This window comes from Cebus imitator, unplaced genomic scaffold, assembly GCF_001604975.1.
Source record: "Cebus imitator isolate Cc_AM_T3 unplaced genomic scaffold, Cebus_imitator-1.0 Scaffold426, whole genome shotgun sequence".
Taxonomy (NCBI): domain Eukaryota; kingdom Metazoa; phylum Chordata; class Mammalia; order Primates; family Cebidae; genus Cebus; species Cebus imitator.
This window is the reverse complement of record NW_016107741.1, coordinates 2,226,020-2,250,321: the sequence shown is the minus strand read 5'-3', so window position 1 is coordinate 2,250,321 and position 24,302 is coordinate 2,226,020.

The following is a 24,302-nucleotide window of genomic DNA, read 5'->3' as shown; positions in this document are numbered from 1 at the left end:
TCCGTAATCTTCCCTGTGCCAGAGTATTTCCCCTAAGAAAATGCCCAGTGTGTTTCCCATTAACCTCAAAATTCCTACCAGGGTTCAGCCTTATAACCCTGAAATGCCTCCTATCATTTCAGCAAACAATGAGACTGTCCCCTATATGTTAAAAACTGGCAAAAGTAAACTATCCAAATCAGTATTCCTATAAGAAGAAAGTCCTGGGAGGTGAAGATAAATTTCAGAAATCCTATTCATATCAAGAGGAAAAAGTGATTAAATAATTGTGCGTGAGGCAGTTGGTGACAGCCTTGTCTCTTTTGGTTTTACAAAAACGATAACAGAAAGATTTGCAACATCTTGCATGATTCAGAAGTGGTTAAAATTTTATAATAGAAACTTTAAAGGCAAGAAAAAGAATCGCAGAAAGAGCATTGCTCACTAAGCACTGACATCATTGCGTGGGAATGAATGAGTATTGTCTTACACAATGGAATGCATTCTATCTCTCCTCTGAGAGGGAATTTGGCTTGGTATGCAAATTAAAATATTGTTTTGAAAAATCTGTTGCATCAAATTACAGAAAGAATTCTTTTGCTAATCCAGTTCTTTGGTACATTGTTGGCAAAGCAATTGACAGCAGGCTCGTCTAGCCAGTTTGTCTGGGGCTCCACTCTTGGATTTTGTGACAGAGCCCAATCAAGGAGAACTGTCCTTTGGCAAAAAAGCAAAAGAGCCTAAAATTCTTGGGGTCTCTGCTTAAATGATTTTCTCAGGCATAAAAGAAGGAATGATAATTTACTTGAAATACTTGTAAACCCTTAAAGGGATTTAGAATTTGAGTGTTTGCTATTTTGTTCTCCCTTTGTTGGGAATTTGGCAGGTGATGGACTAGGTAGCTGGCTTGTGTTGGTAGGTGGCCTTCCTTGTCTCCTTTCAAGCTTACCTGAAGAGGCCTATCCCCAAATAAAGTATTTCAGTCCAAAGTTCTGCAGCCTGGAAATAATCTGAAACTATTCAGAAATGTCATACATTTCACACCTCTGCTCCCCAGTCTCCTTGGCTGGAGTTGGCCCTGAGTTTGCTGATGAGGATTCAGAGAACAACTGACACCAACACTCAAACTCATGACATATGCCTCACTCCAGGGCAGTGGCTTGTGAAGAGTGGTCCTGAACAACATCATCAACATCACCTGGGAGCTTGTTAGAAATGCAGATTCTCAGTCCATCCAAGACCTACTGGGAATGGGGCCCAGGAATCTGTGATTTAACAAGTTCACCATGTGTTGGAATCTACACTCAAGTTTGGGAACCACTGCTCTAGGGTAATCTGTCTACTTGCGTGTAGAGAGCCCCAATTCTGAGCTCCTTCACTCTTCCACCTCCTGTTATAATAATTGTTCCTTACTGAAATAATGTTAAAATTATTAATGAAGGAGGTAGAGGGAGAAAACTGGGATTCGTGAAGCAGCTAGTATAAGTCAAGTGATTTAAATATGCAATCTCACTTAGTGTTCCAAGCAATTATGAGAATAAGTCATTTGGCCCAATTTACAGATGAACAAACTGAATCTTTAATTACTTTTTGTAGCAAAGTTGGTTGTTTGGATGTTCAATGGTGATTTCTTTTTTTTCTTCTTTTGTTAACAGAGGAATCCAGATTTATTGCAGGTATCACATAGTTCTGTGTTCAGGAAAGAGGGCCCAGCCCCAGGGTATGGAATATGATTGGGTTTAAGTCAAACATGGTATTCCTCCTCTTTTCCAGTAATTGACTTGAATGTGGCCATGTGACCTGGTTCTGGCCAACTAAATGTAAGGGGAAATATGTGGATGCTGTTGGGAAAATGTATTCTCTCTAATGAAGTAAATACTTGCATAAATAAAAATTCTCATTCCTTCTTACGTTGGACTGCTGTCTTGTGAGGATGCAGTATTTGGTTGGAACCACAGCAGCCATCTTGCAACCATGAAGAAAAAGCCAAGGGAGAGCTGTTGAGATTGCTCTACCTAGCACTGTTCTGTTTCTGAATTTCTGGTTGTTTGAGTTAACAAATCTCTGTTGTCTAAGCCATATTTTGTTAGGCATCCTATTATTTGCTACTAAAAGCATACATTCTGAGGGCACACATGTTTACCAGGCACCAGAATAAAGATTAGAATCCAAGTTCGACTGATGATAAATATCATCCTAATTTGNCCCTCCTGCCTTTTCTTCCAACAAAAGTACATTTTGCAGGGGTATATGGATAATCTCTGTACCTTCCTCCTAATTTTTCTGTGAACATAGAACTACTCTAAAAGAAGTCTTTAAAAAATTATAGTTACTTTTCAGTGACCTCCTCCACCACTAGATAAATAAATAAACTGTCTACAATCAGCCTCCAGAATTTAAAGTCCTAGAAAAACGACTAGCAATGATACGAAGGTTTTTGAAAACATTATATTAAGTGCAGTTTATTCTAGGCCAGATTATCACAAGGAACATCTTATCAGTGTTTTCAGGTAGCCTGATATATTTTAGGTACACATATGATAAGTACATTCTTCTGGCAAATTCCAAATATTACACAAAACCAAAGTTTTCCATGACTCACTCAATTCCACTTTTCTCTCCAGAAGTAATCATCCATCTCCTGTTAGTAACATATTTTACTAGTTATTTTCTGTGCATTTATATATTTATATGCTCAGATCAAGATATTTTTTAAATACATTCTTGCATATATTGCACTATTATTTCTTTGTAACTTCACAGCATGTCTTGAACGTTTTTTCACATCTGTCGATTAAGTGTACTTTTTTCTTATTATATTCAGCCTAGTGCTTTATACATAGGTGCATAACAAGGTTTTATTTAATTATGCCTTTGGCTAAAGCAATACTTGGCACATAATCGGCACTTCATAAACATTTGTTAAATGAATTTGTCTTAGAAATTACTTAGGGTATTTGCAATTTTTCCTTGTTTTAAACAATGTTTCTATGTAAATTGTAGAGTCTGTTTGCTAATTTGCCCAAAGTAAATCCTATTGGAACTTTGACTGGACTTTTATTGGCAAGGATTGACATTTTATAATATTAAGCTTTTCCATGCATTTTTGCATGTGCATTTCTGCAAGATAAATATTTTGGAGAGAAATTGCTGACTCAAATGGTATATGAATTGTGAAGATTTAGTAGTTATTACCAAAATTATTTTTAATAAGGTTTCTCTCATTTATTGTGCTATCAATAGTATATGATGGTAGCAGTAATGGTGATGATGACAGTGATGATGGTGATGATACCATATTGCAAAATAACCCAGTGCTTTTCTATAATAATTTATCTCTGATTATCCTCAGATATCTGATCACCTTTAGATTTTATTACTACTCATTTTGAGTGTGGAGAAAAGTCCTGATTCTTTAGCTAAACCCATGTTAGGAAAATTTGCCTTGCCTGAGAATATGTATTTTATGATCACCACCAACATGTTGGACTAATCTCTGTTAAATGTTGAGTAGTACCTTAAACCACTGCCATAAAATGCCCTAGGATGGCAGAGGAAGACTTCTAGAAGAGATGACAGGCACTGAAAACAGAATGAATAGTTGCCTGTTACTTCATGTTTATGTAGCTGTCTTGCTGAGTACTAGGTATCCTAGCTGAGCACCTTGAAATTCCTATTTCCTAATCAATCTCTAGATCTCTGTGAATAGATAGGTACCTGTACCTTAGTTGAAACACTTAACTAGCTGTCTTCATTTAAAATTTATTTTTACATTTTAAACAGACTATGCAAAGTTTGGAACTCCTAACCTTCATCACACCATGACTAGTCTGTCTTGTTAAACTAGCAAAACTATGAACAATTCGAAGAGCTCTTCATTTGCCATCATTCATGTGCCTATCAGTTTTAGTTATTTGTGTTTCTTTGACAGAGCATTTGTGTGCCTGAGGATTAATGCCACTGACCCAATTAACAAAAAACCTGATCAATTGCAGTAACTCAAGTGTATATCATACCACATGTGTGTATATTATACCACATTAAGCACTGATATTTCTTGTTTTAAATATAAAGTTTTATTCTGAATGATAAATTAAATCCTTAAGTAAAATGGTTGGGGGACTTATGAATATTCTGAATTGCTTAGATTCAATGATTCCAGTACATTTTAAAAAATAAAGTCTGGAACTCTTGCATAGAGATAACATTTTTGTCATCTTAAATATTTATTTAAAGATTTTAGACTTTCAATATATGTCCCTATGGGATGTCAAATATAATCCTGTCACTGTAATATTACCATCTCTTGTAATGCTATTGCCCAAAGGTTACTTTGGGGCAAAATCTGTTTTCCTTTATGCTTGCCTGAGGAGCAACATTGCACCCAGCAGAACCACTGGGAAAAGAAGCCCTTTTCCCCGACCTGATTATGGAAGCAGGCTCTGACCCATCCCAGAGAGGGACTCCCTGACCTATATTCCTCCTTCCCTGGCTATCAGATAGGGTGTTCCTGCTGAAGCAGGAGCTGAGGTGTTGGTGAGGCTCCAGCATGTGGCCCACTGCTCTGGTCTTAGATGATTCTGGAAGATCTGCTACCTGTCCTATGGGAGCTGCTAGTCAATAAAAATCCTACAGACCGATGATGGGAATGCATCGAAGGAGATGAATTGATTTTGAGTGAATACACAAAAACTAGAATGCCTGTCCAAATGTTTATTTTGAAATCCAAAAGCTATCCTTTGTCTACTGTTGGGACCCTAGCTTGCACATTTTGAAACTGAAGCTGTCGAATATCAAAGCCTGGATTGCAAATCTACACATGGAGAGAGGCAATTTCTAGAAACAGAGAACATAACCATAGGGAAAAGAATACTTGGTCCTCACAACTCGAAGTGTGGCCCATGGCCCAGCATTGTCCCATTACCTGCGAGCTTTTAGAAATGCAGAACCTTGGGCTCCACTCCAGACCTACTGAATCAGGATCTTCATTTTAACAAGATTCCTTGGCGATTTTTATGCGCATTAAAGTGTGAGGAGTGCTATTTTAGGCAGTGTTAAGACTATGAGATGTTCTTTTTCTCACTTACAGCCACCTGTAGTCAGTTTGGAGTACTTCAAAGGAGCCTCACGGGAAAGTATTTGCACAGACTTGTATAGAGAACTTGAGATCAGAAGTGGCAATAATGAAACAGTCAAGCAGTTAATGGTAGAGCTCTCACCAGCCATACAATCGATAAGCTCTGCATGGTTAGAGTGGGAATCCTCAATGAATTAAAGGCTGACCCTAAACAATTATAGGCTGACACTGAGAGATTATAGCAGTGACACCTCAGCAGGTTTTGAGTGAATCAGCCTGAGATAACACTGGCTAGAGACAGATAAAAGGAAAAGATCACTCATCAGGTATGGGATTGTGCCCTTTTTATAGCAAGCCCTGTCCTGTCTGTAGCTGTCTATTAAATGCTATGAATAAGAAAAGTACTGTGATTTTTAAAATATTGACCTGGGGTGGCTTGCAGGACCTGGCTTTTAACTCTTATATCATGGACTGAATTTGGCGCTGACTCATTCTCAATATTCTGAAATAATGACATTTGACCATGTACAGTTAAAAACTGAGGTATAATTATGCTGCAATAAATTGTACAAAACTTTGTTTCAGTTAAGTTTTGAGAACTGTATGCACTAAACATCTGAAACCAAGTAAAGAACCTTTTACCAGGCCAGAAGTCTTTCTTGGCCCTTTTCAGGTCAATTCAATTACCGTTTTAATTTCTATCACCATATATTATTTTGGTGAACTTCATATAAATGGATTCATACATATATACTCTTGTGTTTGACTTCTTTCACTCAGCATAATGTTTTTGAGAAACATCCATCTTTGGGGGTATATGAGTAATTTATATTTTTTATTGATGAATTGAATTCAATTGTATAAACAAAGTTTTATCCACATACACATTGGTGAGCATGTAGGTAATCTCCAGTTGTGACTTATTATGCATAAGACTGTTTTGATCACTAGTAAATAAGTCTTTTTATGAACATGCATTTTCATTTAGCTATAGTAATTGCCTAGGAGTGGAATTGCTGAGTCTTAGGACAGATCTATGTTTAACTATTAAAAACTGCCAAACAGTTATTCAAATTGGTTGTACTATTTCATACTCTAACCAGAATTTTAACACTTTTAATGTGTGGGGTTTTAAAATTATTTTTTAGAGAAAGATCTCACTCTGTTGCCCTGGAACTGCAGCCTCGAACTCCTAGGCTCAGGCTTTCCTCCTGTGTGAGCCTCCCAAAGTGCTAGGATTATAGGCATGAGCCACTATGCCCAGCCTACACTCTAAATAGAAATGCGCAAGAGTTCTAGTTGCTTCCTATTCTCACCAAAATTCAATGTTGTCAGTCTTTTACATTTTGGTCTAATTTGCATTTACCTGGAAACTGAAGATATTGACCACTATTCTGTATACTTATTTGTCTTTCATACAATCTTCTTTTGTGATGTATCTGTTTGAGTAACTATTTTGCCCGTTTTTATTGGGTTGTCAGTCTTTCTGTTCTTGACTTCTGGGAGTATCACAGATAGATTTCTCTCAACTTACCCATGGCTTCAGTACCTCAGAGCAGAGAGTGTCTCCGATGTGCTTTCTGGAGTTTTCAGTTCTGTTTTTAGAGGTGGCTGCCTTGCACTTAGGAAAGGCAAGTGGGTCATCTCTCTTTTTTCTACCTATCTCAGCTTGATATAGTTTGGATGTTGTCCCCACCCAAATCACACGTTGAATTGTAATCTCTAGTGTTGGAGGTGGGGCCTGATGGGAGGTGATTGGATCATGGGGGCAGATTTCTCATGAATGATTTATCACCATCCCCTTGGTACCGTCCTCACAATAGTGAGTGACTTCTTATGAGATCTCGTCGTTTACAAGTGCGTGGCATCTCTCTAATCACACTCTTCTGCTCTGGCCATGTGATGTGCCTGCTCCCGCTTTGCCTTCTGCCGTGATTATAAACTTCCTGAGGCCACCCCAGAAGCAGAGGCCATTATGTTTCCTGTATAGCCTGCAGAACCATGAGCCAATTTAAATCTCTTTCCCTTTTCTTTATAAATTATCCAGTCTCAGGTATTTCTTTATAGCAATGCAAGAACAGCCCAACACACAGCCTTTGGCATAATATCCTGAACACTTGGTGACAATCTGTGGGAATGATTTGATGAGTCAGTGCAGACCCTGTGGCTGAACTCCTTAGCATTCTCATCTGTCACACCAGACCACATGTGACCATTAAACTTTCGTTAAATTTTTGCCTTGTTTCTCCTTGTTCTCTTCCATGGTAGATTGCCTCTCCGCCCATCATTCTGCTCAGATTGAGAACAATTAGGGCCGTCTTCTCACCTATAAGAGGCTCACTGTTTTCTGGAACCACATTCATTCACATTTCTTTGCCTCCTCCACTCTCTAGTGAATTTTATAAAACTTTGATTTTGTAGCTTATCAGGCTTGTTTTGGTGGTTAGGGTGAAAATGATGCTCTCTTGTGAGTTTCTATATTGTAGCCAAAAGTGGAACTCCTGCACATTTCTACCCAGTCTATTTCTTCTTGAAATGTGCCAGAAATGTTCTCTACTGAAGCCTGGAGAGAGACATTGCTTTAAAAATAACAAGGCAACGTGTTCACAATGACCCAGTGTAGAAACCCTGGAGTTTGGAGAAGCACCAAACCACATTTTATATATTTATGCTGGTAATTTAAAGGTTAAATTAGCAACTAGTATATCATGATAGCTGTTGACCCTGAACACTTTACTAAACATCACTGTGACTTAGTTTCCTTGTTTATAAAACAGGAATCAAAAGAATACTTACATCATGGGATTGCTGGCTGATTAAATGAGTTAATATATGTAAGGTGCTTAAAAGTATACTTGGTACATAGCAAATGCTTGATAAATGTAGTGTTAGCTGTCATTATTAATATATTGCTACAAATGACTGTTGTTCTAGCAGGAGAGGTTTCTCTAAGAAGCATTTATTTCTTCTCAGTCAACCCCTGTTATGTCCTAATTAAACATTAAGTTAAAGCTTTCCTTGGGCTTTGATGGGAGTCAACAGATCTAAGCAACCAATAATGTGGTCTATTTCAGTTCCATGAACAAAAGGTTGGAAAATTTTGGCTTAACAATTGGTTCCTGTGGTAGTTGTCAGAGGTGTTCAAACCAGAGTGACTCCATCTTGAATAGGGGCTGGATAAATTAAAGCTGAGGCCCACTGGGCTGCATTCTCAGGATGTTAGGCATTCTTAGTCATAGGATGAGATAGGAGGTTGGCAGGACTGGTATCACAAGAAACAGGTCACAAAGATCCTGCTGATAAAACAGGATATGCTAAAGAAGCCAGCCAAAACCAAGATAGCAACGAAAGCGGTCTCTGGTCATCCTCACTGCTCATTATACATTAATTATAATGTATTACCATGCTATAAGACACTCCTACCAGCCCCTCAACAGTTCACAAATGCCATAGCAATACCTGGAAGTTACCTTATGTACTCTAAAAAGGGGAGGGACTCTTAGTTCCAGGAATTCCCCACCCCTTTCCTGGAAAACTCATGAATAATCTACCCCTGGTTTAGCATACAATCAAGAAATAGCAATACAAATAGCCAACCAGCAACCCTCAGAGCTGCTCTGCCTAAGAAGTAACCATTCTTTTGTTTCCTTACTTTTTAATAAATTCACTTTCACTTTGCTTTATGGATTCACCCCTAATTATTTCTTGTATGAGATCCAAGAACCCTCTCTTGGGGTCTAGATCAGGACCCCGTTTTGGTAACAGTAGTAGTTAGTATTATTCAGCAATATCTTTGGTTCTCCTGTCTTTGGGTGGGATCTTTTGTATCTCCTGACATGAAGCATGCCTATGTGATGCATTGGCCAATTAATTTTGAATGGAAATGTATCACTTCTGGTCAAGTCTTAAGAACTGGTTTGCAATGCTATATGCTTTCTTCCCCATGTTATGTGACCAGTGATGGTCCAACAAGAGGAGCCTCTGAGTGAGGGTGATTTGGTGCAGAGTCACAGCCGGCTCATGGTGGGTCTGTAGAATAAGCCAAACATAAACCTCTGCTGTAGACTCCAGAGAGTTTGGGGCTGTTGGTGACAGAAGCATCCCCAGGCTTCTCCTGACTGACTGATCAAGTAAGTACCTTCGCAGGATAGAGGCCAGACTGCTTGTTCTGCTCTGTCTGGGCAGGGTTGAGTATGATGGATACAATAGGCAGAGAACTCCTGGAGACCAGAGTTTGAGTGGAGGGGTAGCCAAATTCATAGGTACCAGAGTGAGTTCAAACAATATCTATGACAAGGTGCCAAAAATCTAAGTGTCCAAATCTGCCTAAAGTACAGGTGTAGTTCTGGAAGCAAAAGATAGAAAGTGGAGACCAAATGTTTGACCCTGAGTAAAGGCAGGGATGGAGCAGGAACCCAGGAACAAACCTTGGAACTAGATAAGAAGTTCTCTCCATGACGTTTCATTGAGTAATAAAGAAGGAGCCAAAGCGCTATGTTACTGAGGCAGCTATTTGTTGTATGATGGGCTGCTTGATTGAAAGGTCAAGTCATAAGTTCAAGTTGACCACATCTTGGAGCGATTTCTCCTTGTAGAACCAGTCTTCACACCAGCAAGATTCCTTGGCACTTCAAGGTTGGAAGAACAACTCCACAAAAAAATTCACTCCACTCTGGATGATGTTTGTGCTTATTCTCTATCTTATGCTCAGTATCTCCCAACTCAGGTTTAAAGGTTGATCACTTTCAAATTAGCTGGACAATCACTCTCATTCTGCCCCAGGGAATCACTTCTGAAACATCAAAATACCTATTTTGGCTCCCTTTGATGTTACCCTGTCATTTAAATCATACAAAATGTTACAGAACTATCCATGTATGTTTTTAATAGGGTCAGCGATGTTAATGCAGCAGCAATGTAAACAGAGCATTTTAAGAAATTCTTCCAGTCCTTTTGGAATTCAGCTTAACAGACATGTATTGACATAACTAACTTGTTCAACATGTCTTTCTGTAAGTTATAAGTGAGGAAAAAGTAAAGCTTTCCATTAAAGTAACAGATGAGATTTTTGTATTAGGGATATTGTACTAATATGATACACACTAATAAGATATATATTCCAAAGTGCTGGTACATCATTTAATGCAAAGTTACCTCCTACTGGGAACTAAAGTTTATTTTATAGAAAATATAAATAATGTGAAGACTTTTTGGGTGCTCAGTAATAACTTGGGATGTGAAATAACTTGACTTGTGCCACTGGCCATGTACAATATCATTTTGTTGAAGATGCTTATCAGTATTCTATGGAAAATGTATTGTCAGGGCTGTAGAATTGGACAATTCCTGTTACGATCACTAGGGAACAAGCTTTGTAAATGATTGTTTTTGTTCTTAGCTGTCCTCTAAATAAACTAGAAATGTAGAAAGTATTCACCTAAGTCTGTTTCCATTTGTGGTCATGAGTTTGTTTAATATTATTATTTGTCATTTAAGCTGTCTGATTTTTTTTGACAATTGACTTATTATGGTGATGATACACATTGACATACACTAGCATATCCACCTATATACAGTAGATATTTAACAACTGTTTGTTGAAAATGATTCTATTAATACATCTATAAAGTTTGAAATCTACATTATCAGAAAGCAGAGGAAAACTCTTGTGAGGAAAAAAACAGCAAATCTTAGACATTTCAATCGTTTGTAATATATATGTTGTATATATATTATATATATACACACAATACATATATAAATACTTCATAGGAAATATCTTGAAATAAATATCATCAAATAATCTTTAGGTGTTTAGATAGAGATTTGTATGAGGAAGGTATATTCAAAGAGGAAAGCTGTCTTCACTTAATTTATTGCCTATTTGCTAAGTATTTACTCAGTAGATCAAGAGTAAAACTTTAAACTCAAATGTCTGAAGGAATTTAAATATATGTGAATGTGTATGTTTAAATTGAAGAAGAATGTTGACAGAAATAAATCACTTTTAGAGAGAATTCCCAGGACCTGGTCCCTTTTAAGAAAGCTCTCCTGGTCCTTGTGCAAATACATAGTTCTTTAAAGTACCAGCCTACATACTTTATGGGTTTATGTCTGTATGCCTCTGTTTATTTTTGAAATAAAAACCCTTTCTTATAAAAAAGGTAGCTAAGTATGGTACAACATAGCTCTGACCCCTTTGGCCTGACTTAAGAGTTTGTACTTAAGGAACATAAACTAAAGTCAGAGATAATTCAATTAGCATTTTGAACACACAAAGGCATGCTTGCTTCCTAGCTTTAAAGGCACAAAGCAGCCCCATTAAATTATAACAGTGATTACACCACTTGCACATATTCTTCAAGGTTTCATGAAGTACACAGCTAAGCTCTACTTTGAGAGGTTTGTCTGACTGTGTAGAATCAACTGAAATAGGAATCTAGAAGTCAAATAGCTTAACTCCTTGTCCAACTTCACAAAACACAAATTGCCACTTTCCCTTCTGGGACATGTATCTGATACTCCCTGTTTTCTTCTCACTGCTACTAATCCATCAATAAACTTCATAGATGTTAACTTTGAAATAGCTCTCAACTCTGTCCACTTCTTCCCATTTTCCTTGCCACTGCCCTGGTTTGGGGTGCCACCTTCTCTTGCTCATACTCATGGCAGTGGTCTTCTACCTGTTCTCCCTGCCCTGACATTGTCTCATCCCATCTCCCCTCCCCTCTGCACGGAGCTACCCTTTCAATAAAATGAAATGTCAATAATAATACCCTGAGCCTCAGCTTCATCACCTGAATCACTTCCCGGGTCATCCCTGATTCATCTCCTTTACTCTGCACTACTGAAGCCCCTATAATAACTCTGCTGTAGTAAGTGCCACATTTTATTGTGCTTCCTCACATAGTAGCCTGTTTCAGTAGATCATAAGTTCTGCGAAGGTAGGGATCATGCTTGTCTTGTTTATCCCAGAATTCTTGGATTCAAGCCCAGGGTATACTGTCAAATTATGAAGGAATTTATCACAACTCTTCAATATCAGAGCAATTCCTGAGCCAAGGCACGTTCCAGCACTCTGTAACATACTAAAATACTATTTTTTTCCTCATGCTGGAGCCTTTATGGCTCTAAAGGAGAATTCCGTAAGGCAGTGTCCCAACAGGCTTTATTTTACTAGTGAAAATAGTGAAATTGTATAAATTTCTCCTTGAACTACAGGCACCAACTTAAATTCCTTCTCTCAACTATGACTAAAATGCCAATAATTAGATTTTAAAATATTTTTATTTTATGCATACTTTATGATATATGAAAATGACATGACATATAATGATGGTGCTATAAAAACAAATAAACTGATATAAAAATCTGCACATTTGTGGGATGGGGTGTGGCCTAGGTTCCTTTAACTAGTAGTAGGTTAGATGACTTTTTTGTATTTTTCTTATTTCTTTCACAAATGCCTTATTTACAGACTTTTACCCATGGTTGAAGAATCTAGTTCAGTTTAGGCTAGAGAAGTGAGATACAGGAAGAAGAATTACATATGTCTTTCTGTGTGATTTGTATATATATATATGTGTGATGATTGATTAATGACTATTATCAGCCATAAAAATAAAACATATGGGGGTTCATGGAACAGAATTTTATTCACAGCTCTATTGTGAAAGAAAAAGGTCATTGTCAGCTCAAATGAAATCTCATCTTTATTGTATATATGCTGTCCAAGTGAGCACTCATCTTTATTGTAAATGTTAAAAGTGAGTAGTGTTGAATAGATTTGGTTCCTGTTATGAAAATAGCAGAAATAAATATAATTCTTGTAAAAGTCAAAACATTCATTTTAATTATGGCCACTGATAGATTTGGCATAAAACCCCATACAGGAAATATAAACCTAAACATACATGTATGTACAGAAATAATTGTAGCTGAAATGGCAAGTGTAGGGTTTGTTTCAAAATAATTGTGGTGTGGGGAGGGAAGGGAAGAGTGGACAGGGCCATGGAAGAAATAGGAAAGGCCCTGAAATGATAGTTGTTGAAACTAAGTGATAAGTATATGGTGAGTTATTATATATTATCATGACTTCTGTATATGTTTGAAAATTGGCATACTATAAAGTTTTTATAAGGAAATAAAAAGAACTTATATGTAAAAGTAGGAATACACTGAAGCTGAAGAAGCTTAGGCCTGAGTACCCACCACTGGATGGGTTCCTTCCAGAATGCTGAGAGGAGCCCTGGGGATGTCTTCATATTTTTTCTGTGAAACTTGAAAAAGTGAGATAATTTAATCAAAGTTGGCTAAGACTGTAGTCCCTCCCCCTTTCAAAAGCTCCTCCCTCATGCTTCCCTTCAAAATGAGAGATGTTTGAGCAGCTGTGGGCTTCTGGGGGCTCTAACTAAGGGAAAGTCAAGTTGGGGATATAAAATAACTTTCAATTATCTTTACTCATAGATGAAAGATACAGATTTAAAATTCCCAGCAGGAACATGCCTTTGACACCCCCACAATTCATTGGTGGAATATATTTACTGATTACCAGTCCCTACTATGTATGTTATGACTAGTTGCTCTGGTGTAGGAAAGACTTCCAGGAATACTGTCACCCTGTATTGTGACCCAAGGCACAAGACCAGAGATTGTATTGTGACGTGAGTGTGCCCCATGTTACCTGTCACCAAAGTATTCAAGTAGTGTAGGAAAAGCAAGATTTGAAATGTATGTAGTCAGAAACCTATCTATGGACAATCTTTCTAATCATCAGATGCGTAAAATTATATGCATTGGGTTTGGTTTTCCTTGATACCTACTTAAACTCAAAGTCATCTTCAGTCAGAAATATACTTGATGATGTTGCAGTTATAAATGCATATTTTTTATATTTTTGATATAAATCAAGAGAAATAGAATTTATCTAAATGTTCTGTTTACAGGGTATACATATACTGTATACTACCAAAAATATGTTTATATGTATAGCTGTTTGAATATCCATTTTTTGTGTCTTAGCCTATCTAATGCATTTTTTGCCCTGAGGCAGTGTAGGATTCCAAATAAAAAGACACATAAAAGAGAAAGCAGAGCAAAATGGCTGAATAGAAGCCTTCACTGATTGTCCTCCCTGTAGAAACACAAAATTGAACAACTATCCACACAAAAAAGCACCTTCATAAGAAGCAAAAATCAAGTGAGTGATCACAGTACCTAGTTTTAACTTCAAATCACTGAAAGAGGCACTGAAGAAGGTAGGAAAGACAGTCTTGAATTGCTAACACCACTCCTCCCCCATTCCTCAGCAGCAACTGCGTGGCATGGAAAGAGAATCTGTGCACTTGCAGAAGGGAGAACACAGCGATCGTGGGACTTTGCATTGGAACTCGGTGCTGCCCTGCCACGGTGGCTCATGGATGGAGCATTTAGATCAGCCCTAGTCAGAGGGGAACCACCCATCCCAGTAGTTGGAACCTTAGTTGTTGCAAGCCTCACCACTGCAGGCTAAAGTGCTCTGGGGTTCTAAATAAACTTGAAAGGCAGTCTAGGCTGCGGGACTTCAATTCCTGGGCAAGTCCTGGTGGTGTGCTGGGCTCGGAGCCAGTGGCCTTGGAGGAGGACACATGAATTAGTGAGATGCCAATTGGGGTGGCCAAGGGAGTGCTTGTGCCACCCCTTCCCCAAACCCAGGCAGTGCAGCTTGCAAATCTGGAAGACATTTATTTCTTCTACTTGAAGAGAGGAAAGGGAAGAGTAAAGAGGACTTTGTCTTGCAACTTGGATACCAGCTCAGCTACAGTAGGATATGGCACCAGGCAGAGTCCTGAAGCCCCCATTCCAGGACCTACCTCCCAGACAGTACTTCTAGATGCACCCTTGGCCTTGAAGAGGAGGACCCAGTCCAGGCAGGATTAATCACCTGGTGACTAAAGAGCTATGGGGCCTCAAATAAGCAGCAGCACCCAGGCAGTACTTGCCGTCGGCTTTGGGTGGGACTCAGAGACACACTGGTGTTAAATGTAACCCAGTACATTACCAGCTGAGTTGACTAGGGAGAGGGACTCCTTCTTTTTGAGAAAAGGAGAGAAAAGAGTAAAGGAGACTGTTTTATAGCCTAGGTACAAGCTTGGACATAGTGGGGACTCTTGGAGTCACTGATTACAGGCCTTGGCTTTTGGGTGGTATTTCTAGATCTGCTCTAGGCCAGAGGTAAGCCCACTACCTAACAAAATATTCCTAGAGTTGACATCTGGTATAAGGACCCTATTTTCCCTAAAGTTAATAGCTCCACTTTTTCAAGTGCTTCTTATAGAGTACATGGTCATAGAATAAAAAGATCAGAGTTAATAATCAATTGTTTATTATTTTTTGGAAACTTTGACCAGCAGGGAAGTATGAGGATTTCTAGAAATCACCAGGGTATGGTGAAAGTTGCCAATAAAAATGTAAAATAATACAGATGTTGTTATGAAGCAGAAACATGTTATGTTTTAAATAACTCAGTATCCTTAACAATTAGCAAAAGAGCTTGAGTTTTTTTAAAAAAGAACGATAGTATTATAAGTTTATTATCTTTTTCTTACACATCTGGAATTTTAAAAACTTTTTGAATTAAAAATACCTTTAGATTATTTAGGTCACTCTTGAGTTAAGTAGTAGTTTTGAAAATATATGGAAAAGTTCTGCCTCAAATATCTTTTCCTTTTACAGAACCTTCTTAATTATTTAAAAGAACTTATCTGTGAGTTATTGCCTGATATATATAGTCAAAATCCAGAGAGAGACTACAAACTTTAAAACTACTCATTATTTTTTCTTATATAACTATAAAATTTGAAAACTAGAGATGAGTATAAAAATGTAATTTATAATATTTTGATGTAATTTTTGACCTTTTTCCTTGCTTATTTTTTAGTGGCTTTTAAACTTTAATGTACTTAAGAATCATAGATATAACTTGTTTAAAATGCATGTCCCACGGCACTACAAAACAAGAATACAGGATGAAACCTGGGAAACAGCATTTTAACAGCTATCCCAGATGATTCCAATTCAGAGGTCCATAAAAACCACCTGGAAAGATGGATGTATGTTCTTATGTTGCCATCATATCATTACCGTCTATTGACTGATTATGGGGGGGAAAAAACTTTTGCTTTGTTTTTAAAAGAGCCCTATTCTTTGTAAATACCATTCTTTCTACAACAATTAGCTTCTATTTAAGACACAATGTTCATTTTAGTCTTTCCGTACACTTTTGGGTGACTTTCCATGGATTGGTAATCATTCAGTGTTTTTTGCCTTCTGTCATCTGGAACAGATACATGAATGATCCATTTAAGAATTAATGATCTCCTCTGGACTCCCAGTACATTTGGCCTGTATTTCTCTTGGGATGTATTAGCTCCAGGCATGACATAATGTTGATGTGACACACAGAGCATCTGTGGAAGGATCAGATGAATGGCACAGACCTAGATGATTTTGGCAGGCAGAATCTGTAGTAATTAGCACCTCTTAAGGTAAGAGGGTGAATGACAAGGAAACATCTTGTCCCAGGTGATTCCAAGTTTGGGAACCTGGGCAACTTGAGTGAGAGGAGCTGTGTTGGGGAATTTGGGAGCATGGGTCAGTGAATATAAGAAGAGTGGCAGTGATATGGTTTGGGTTTGTATCCCCGCTCAAATCTCATGTTGAATTGGAGGACGGGCCTTATGGGAGGTGATTGGATCATGAGGCAGTTTCCCCCTTGCTATTCTCATGGTAGTGACTGGGTTCTCATGAGATATGATGGTTTAAAAGTGTGGCACTTCCACCTTTGCTCTCCTTTCTGCCTCCATGTGAAGAAGATGCTTACTTTGCTTGTCTTCTCTCATGATAGTAAGTTTCCTGAGGGTACCCCAGAAGCAGAAGCCTGTACAGCCCACAGAACTGTGAGTCAATTAAACCTCTTTTCTTTCTTTATAAATTACCCAGTCTTAGGTAGTTTTTTATAACAGTATGAGAACCGACTAATACAGGTAAGATGCAAACATTTCAGCGGCCAGTGGGACATCTGTTAGAGATGTGTATAAGGAGTTTAGAAATTTCAACCATGCTTAAGAAGTTAATCAAGGTTTGAGATAGAAAAGTAGCAGCCAAAGGAGTAAATGTACTAACTAAAAGCTAGTAAACATTCCATGGAATACTATGCAGCCATCAAAAAAGATGAGTTAGTGTCCTTTGTAGGAACATGGATGTACCTGGAAACCATCATTTTCAGCAAACTGACAAAGAACAGAAAATCAAACACCACATGTTCTTACTCATAGGTGGGTGTTGAACAATAAGAACACATGGACACGGGGAGGGGAGTATCACACACTGGGGTCTGTAGGGGGCGCCTAGGGGAGGGACAGCAGGGGGTGGGGAGTTGGGGAGGAATAACATGGGAAGAAATGCCAGATATAGGTGATGGGGAGGAAGGCAGCAAACCACACTGCCATGTATGTACCTATGCAAGTCTTACATGTTCTTCACATGTACCCCAAAACCTAAAATGCAATAAAAAATAAATAATAATAATAATTACAATCCAAATAAAAAATAAAAGAGAGCCAAAAACTAAGCTGTGAGATGTGCCCTCATTTAGAAAGTGGAGGGGAAAAGAAGTAAATAAGTAAGAAAGGGGCAAAAAAGGAAGTTGGGACTTCCAGTAAAAGCCTGTCCTGGAATCAAGTTAATGCTTCTGAAGGAAGACATGTCTAGCAGAGGCAAGCCCCACTGAACTGAGAGAGGGAAAGTATTGAAACAAAGCTTTTGAGTTTGGTGGCCAAGGTTTCATTGGTAACCTTTGACAAAACCTGTTATTTTAGGAGACTTAAATAAAGTGAAAAGTCATGAGCTTGAGGAAGAACTTAAAACTCAAAATTACAGTAAGAACTTGATTCTTCCAAGCTCACTTGTCATCAGGTTCCTTGTTTTTGTGGTGCATTTTTGCCTGCAGGGTAGATTTTCCCCTGAAGTCTTCCCTTGGTGACCCCTTCAATGTATCAGTTCAATATTTCTCCTATACCTCCATTACCCACATCTGATGCTCTGAATTAGGTGGAGTTAGTTGGTTCAATTGGAGAGTCACACCCATGGCACATTGTCATCTCCTAATCTCTTGATAGAGTAAACCAGGGAATGAGAGATGACTTGAACTAATCTGACCCTTTCATTTCACATCAACAGCATAATTACTCTCCCTTTTGCTCACCTAACACTATCTCAAATACTAAAATGACCCAATCCAGCTTATTAGATCCCCAAATAATTTAATAAAATAACAGAATACAAAATTCAGACATTGGAAGAAGAACATGCGGGGGGGGGGGTCTGTATGTACCTGTTCCTATTTTTTTCCAAAGGTTCAAAGCACAGTTTTAAGAAATAAGTTATTTTTCTTCAGTGAGGTCTATTTGCCAGCTTCTCTCTAGTATGGGAATAAGGTCATTAACCTGTACCTGGTTCTGAAAAGCTAAAAAAAACTTTGAAGTTGCAAACTTGAATGTTTGCCCTGATATCTCTGACTCCATTGAAAATAATATTTTCCACCACACCATGATACCTTGACAGATTATCTTTCTCTTCAAATTTTATTTTGTATAAATTGATAGTTGACATGTTTTCTTTCTGCTGCTTCCTATGGTATATACATACAGTTAAGCAATAAAACCAAGGAAGCACAATATCAAATTGATTATGTATGACCCAAATGTCTAGAAAAAAACATTTAGCCTTATACCTATTCATGCTCCATGTGCAGCTAAGAATGAGTCCCGTTTCCTAATGCACCTCTTCATGAGCTAAAAAAAAGAAAGGGACCATAATGAGTCTGTCTTCTATATCACACCTCTAATGTTTATAAATATTTCATATAAAATCAATTCATGGAGTTAAACTTCTGAAATCAGATTATGGGATCTGACAGATCCCATCTATTTAAGGCAAAAGTTGAAAATGTCTAATTCAAAGGCATCATAACTTATTTATATGTAAATTTAAAAATTTTAAGTTTCATTTTGGCTTGTTTTCATTTTTGGAGAAGGAAAGGGTCGTGTTAGATCTGATAACAAGTAAGTACAGTTATATATCAACATATTCCAGATATTTGGGTGTGAAATACCCCCATAAAGCATGTTTGTGGAGCAGTATATCTTATTTCTGAATTTCAGTGCTCTGAGGCATTGGGCTGGTGTGAGGTTGAGGATATCAAGTCTAGGAAAGATGTGAGTTTGATTCTGTACCATGGTTGTGATCAAAGGAATGTAATCTGACTGCAGGTCAGAGTGTTAGACACTAGAAGGACAGACTTTGGTGGTAGATGATGAGTCCCTCAGAGAAGGATCCCAGGCCGAAGTTATGGAATTATGGGAAATGACACCCACCACTCAGGGACAAAGTTGGCAAGAGTTGTCAATGGCTAAGTCAATACCAGCCAAGTGTGGGTCACACAGGAGCTCCAGGCAGTCCCAGTGGAGAATTCAAAGGATAAGGATGATTGCCACAGTGGGAATTATGGAAATTTCAGTGGCTAACAATTGAGTAGCACTTTTGGTAGGACTTGGTGGTAGCACTTGAGACTCTATGGCCACTTGTTTCAGAAATTTGGTAGCATTGAGCCTACAATAACTCCAGCTACAAAGGTCCAAGGAAGAGGGAAGCTGACAACTTTCAGACTTTTGGTCTTTGGCCCTACAGTTCAGTGATTTTATATACTTTTTTTTTTTGTTCTCTTTGACATACTGATTTTATTTTATATAGTTTATTTTTATGTATGTGCGATTAAGTCTCTTAAAAGTCAACCAAGCACAGACTCTGGAGCCAGATTGCCTGGGTTCAGCTGCAGGTCTTTGGACAAGTTACTTGACCTCTCTGTGTTTTAGCTTTGTCATCTGTAGACTGGGGACAATATCCCTACATTATTAGTTATGAGGATTTAATGAGTTAATATTTGCTTTACATAGAATAAGAGTTTTCTGTTAAATTGCTAAAACTAAAAATAAAATTTTATCTAGGTTAGTAGGTCCTTTTGTATCCATTTCACATGGGGGCATGGTTTAAAATGCAGATTCTGGAGTGTCACTCCAGACTTACTCAAATTCTTAAGGGTAGCCCTAGGAATCTATATTTCTAACAAATCTCTCAGGAAACTCCATTTATCAAAGTAAGATTTGGGAATTAAATAAGCCACATTTCTTGTTCACAGTAGATTTAAAGTTATTAGCAAATTTTTTTCTGACTCATTTTTTTAAAATTTATTTTACTTTAGGTGCATAATATATCTGGCATTTCTCCTCATGTTATCCCTCCCCAAACTCCCCTCCCTCCCCACCCCCCGTTGTCTCTCCCCTACCCCCCCGCAACTGTCCCCTGTGTGTGATGCTCCTCTCCCTGAGTCCATATGTTCTCATTGTTCAATACCCACCTATGAGTGAGAACATACGGTGCTTGACTTTCTGTTCTTGGGTCAGTTTCTGACTCATTTCTTAAGAAAAATCCTTAGTAGATTGTACAAGGCTTGCTTACTTAGTTTAAATGTTATTTAGAACAAGAAAGGCTATAACTAAATCAAGCTTTCTCTAAACCATTCTTCATGCAAGATTTGCTCTTACATCTTCCTCTACCAGCTCCAGATGCAAATATATCACCTGTGAATTAGAAACTACTCTCCAGCTCCAGCTATTCATTGGCCATGTCTTTTACTAAGACTAACCTGGAATTTGGTTTGAATTATCAAGTATTTGTAATATGATATAAAGGAAATGCAGTTGTGTGTGTCAGAAATCCCCAGTTACTAAAGGAAAGGTTCACTGTGACAGGCAATTGCTAACCATTCATGAGCACATTTTTAAAAAGTATAGCAATGATAGAAAACCAAACAATAGAGCCTCCATAAAGATTTATCCAAATGTAGTTGCCAAGACAAATAGTGTTGCATTTTAACAGTAACATGGTTTGTTCTTCGTTAAACAAACCAAAACCAAAACAAAAACGTGATCTTGTCTTCTATAAATGAGTTCAATAGAGTGGTAATGTGCAAATGATTTATTTGAAAGGAGCAAAAACATAATTTCCTACTCTTATCACTGTACATGTTCATGGGCTGCCCATTTTTAGGCACAGAAGATGTCTTTTTAGTAGATCATTTGCCAGTAGAAAAGGATTTACACTGAGACATTCTTTTTGGTGGGGTGTGTGGGATGTCTGGTTGTCCTTGTTCGATATATCGTTTGTTTTCAAGGTGATTGACTTGATGTAGGGATCTAATCCATGACCTTGAAGCAAAGCAGAGTTAATTGACGTAGCAAAGGGTTCATTAGCATTTGTCTCTCAACCATGAAACCAGATGGGCAGGGTAGCCTAACTGAGAAATTAACTGTATATTTTCTTGCCTATGGGCTTTTAATGCATAAAAACAAAGGAAACATTTTTTCTTTCTCTTCTTTTTTTCCAACTTTTATTTTAGATTCAGGGGGTACATGTACAGGTTTGTTACCTGGGTATACTGCATAATGATGAGAGTTGGAGTAAAAATGATCCCATCACCCAGGTAGCGAGCATAGTACCCAATAGTTTTTCAATCCTTGACCCCTCCCTTCCTCCCCACCTAGTAGTCTCCAGTTTCTATTGTTACCATCTTTATGTTCATGAGTACCCAGTGTTTAGTTCCCACTGGTTTTATGTTTCTGCATTAATTCTTTTAAGATAATGGCCTCTAGCTTCATCCACATTGCTGCAAAGGACATAATTTTGTTCTTTTTATGGCTGTGCAGTATTCTGTGATATATATGTACCACATTCTCTTTATCCAGTCCACCATTGCTGGACACCTAGATTGATTCCATGTCTTTGATATTGTGAATAGTACTGTGATGAACATGCGAGTGCAAGTGTCTTTTTGGTAGAACAATTTGTCTTCTTTTGGATATATGTCCAATCATGGGATTACTGGGTTGAAAGGCAGTTCTGTTATAAGTTATTTGAGAAATCTCTGAAATGCTTTCCACAGTGGCTGAACTAATTTACATTCCCATTAACAGTCTGTAAGTGTTCCCTTTTCTCTGCAGCCTTGCCAGAATTGTTTTTTTGACTTTTTAGTAATAGCTATTATGGCTTGTGTGTCTCATTGACGTTTTGACTTACATTTCTCTAGTGAACAGTGATATGTAGCATTTCTTTATATATATCTTGGCAGCTGATATATCTTCTTTTGATAAGTGTTTGTTCATGTATTTTACCCATTTTTGATGGGTTTATTTGTTTATTGCATGTTCAATTGTTTAAGTTCCTTATAGATTCTGGATATTAGACTTTTGTCAGATGCATACTTTGCAAATATTTTCTCCCATTCTGTAGGTTGTCTATTCATTCTGTTGATAGTTTATCTTCATGTACTGCAGCTCTTTAATTTAATTAGGTTCTGCTTGTCAATTCTTGTTTTTGTTGCAATTGCTTTTGAGGACCTAGTCATAAATTCTTTCCCAACACTCATGTCCAGAATGGTGTTTCCTAGGTTTTCTTCTAGGATTCTATTTTTTTTTTTTTTTCTTTTTTTGAGGCGGAGTTTCGCTCTTATTACCCAGGCTGGAGTGCAATGGCGCGATCTCGGCTCACCGCAACCTCCGCCTCCTGGGTTCAAGCAATTCTCCTGCCTTAGCCTCCCGAGTAGCTGGGACTACAGGCATGCGCCACCATGCCCAGCTAATTTTTGTATTTTTAGTAGAGACGGGGTTTCACCACGTTGATCAGATGGTCTTGATATCTTGACATCGCAATCCACCCGCCTCGGCCTCCCAAAATGCTGGGATTATAGGCGTGAGCCACCGCGCCCGGCCTCTTCTAGGATTCTTATAGTTTGAGGTTTTATATTTAAATCTTTAACCCATCTTGTGTTAGTTTTTATATATAGTGAAAAGTACAGATCGAGTTTCATTGATCTGCATATGACTAGCCAGCTATCCCAGCACTATATGTTGAGTAGGGGGTCTTTTTCTCATTCCTTATTTTTCTTGTCTTTGTCAAAGATTGGATGGCTCTAGGTGTGTTATAACTGGATTCACTATTCTGTTCCATTAGTCTATGTCCTTTTTTGTACAGTACAATGCTGTTTGGGTTATTGGAGGTAACCTTATAGTTTGAAGTCGAGTAATCTGATGCTGGTTGTTTTGCTTAGGATTGCCTTGGCTATTCAGGCTCTTTTTTGGTTCCATATGAATTTTAGAATAGTTTTTTTTTTTTCTAGTTCTGTGAAAAATGACATTGCTAGCTTCATAGGAATAGTGTTGAATCTGTAGGATGCTTTGGGTAGTATGGCCATTTATATGATATTGATTCTTCCAATCCATGTAGATGAAATGTTTTTCCATTTGTTTGTGTCATCTATTATTTCTTTTAATAGTGTTTTTGTAGTTCTCCTTGTAGAGATCTTTCACTTCCTTGGTTAGATGTATTCCATATTTTTCTGTGGCTATTGTAAATAAGATTGTATTCTGATATGGCTTTTAGCATAAACAGTATTAGTATATAAAAATGCTACTGATTTATCTCAATATTGTTTTGATTTGCATTTCTCTGATGACCAGTGATGATGAGCATTTTTTCATGTTTGTTGGCCTCATGTATGTCTTCTTTTGTAAAGTGTCTATTCACAATCTTTGCCCACTTTTGAATGGGCTTGTTTTTTTTTTCTTATAAATCTGTTTTAGTTCTTTGTAGATTCTGGATATCAGCCCTCTGTCAGATGGGTAGATTGCAAAATTTTTTTTCCCATTCATGCCAGTTAGAATGGCTATCATTAAAAAATCTGGAGACAACAGATGCTGTAGAGGATGTGGAGAAATAGGAACACTTTTACACTGTTGATGGGAGTGTAAATTAGTTCAACCGTTGTGGAAGACAGTGTGCCAATTCCTCAAGGACCTAGAAATAGAAATTCCATTTGACCCAGCAATCCCATTACTGGGTATATATCCAAAGGATTATAAATTTTTGTATTATAAGGACACATGCACACGAATGTTCGTTGCAGCACTGTTTGCAATAGCAAAGACTTGGAACCAACCCAAATGCCCATCAATGATAGACTGGACAGGGAAAATGTGGCACATATATACCATGGAATATTATGCAGCCATCAAAAACGATGAGTTCCTGTCCTTTGTAGGGACATGGATGAACCTGGAAACCATCATTCTCAGCAAACTGACACAAGAACAGA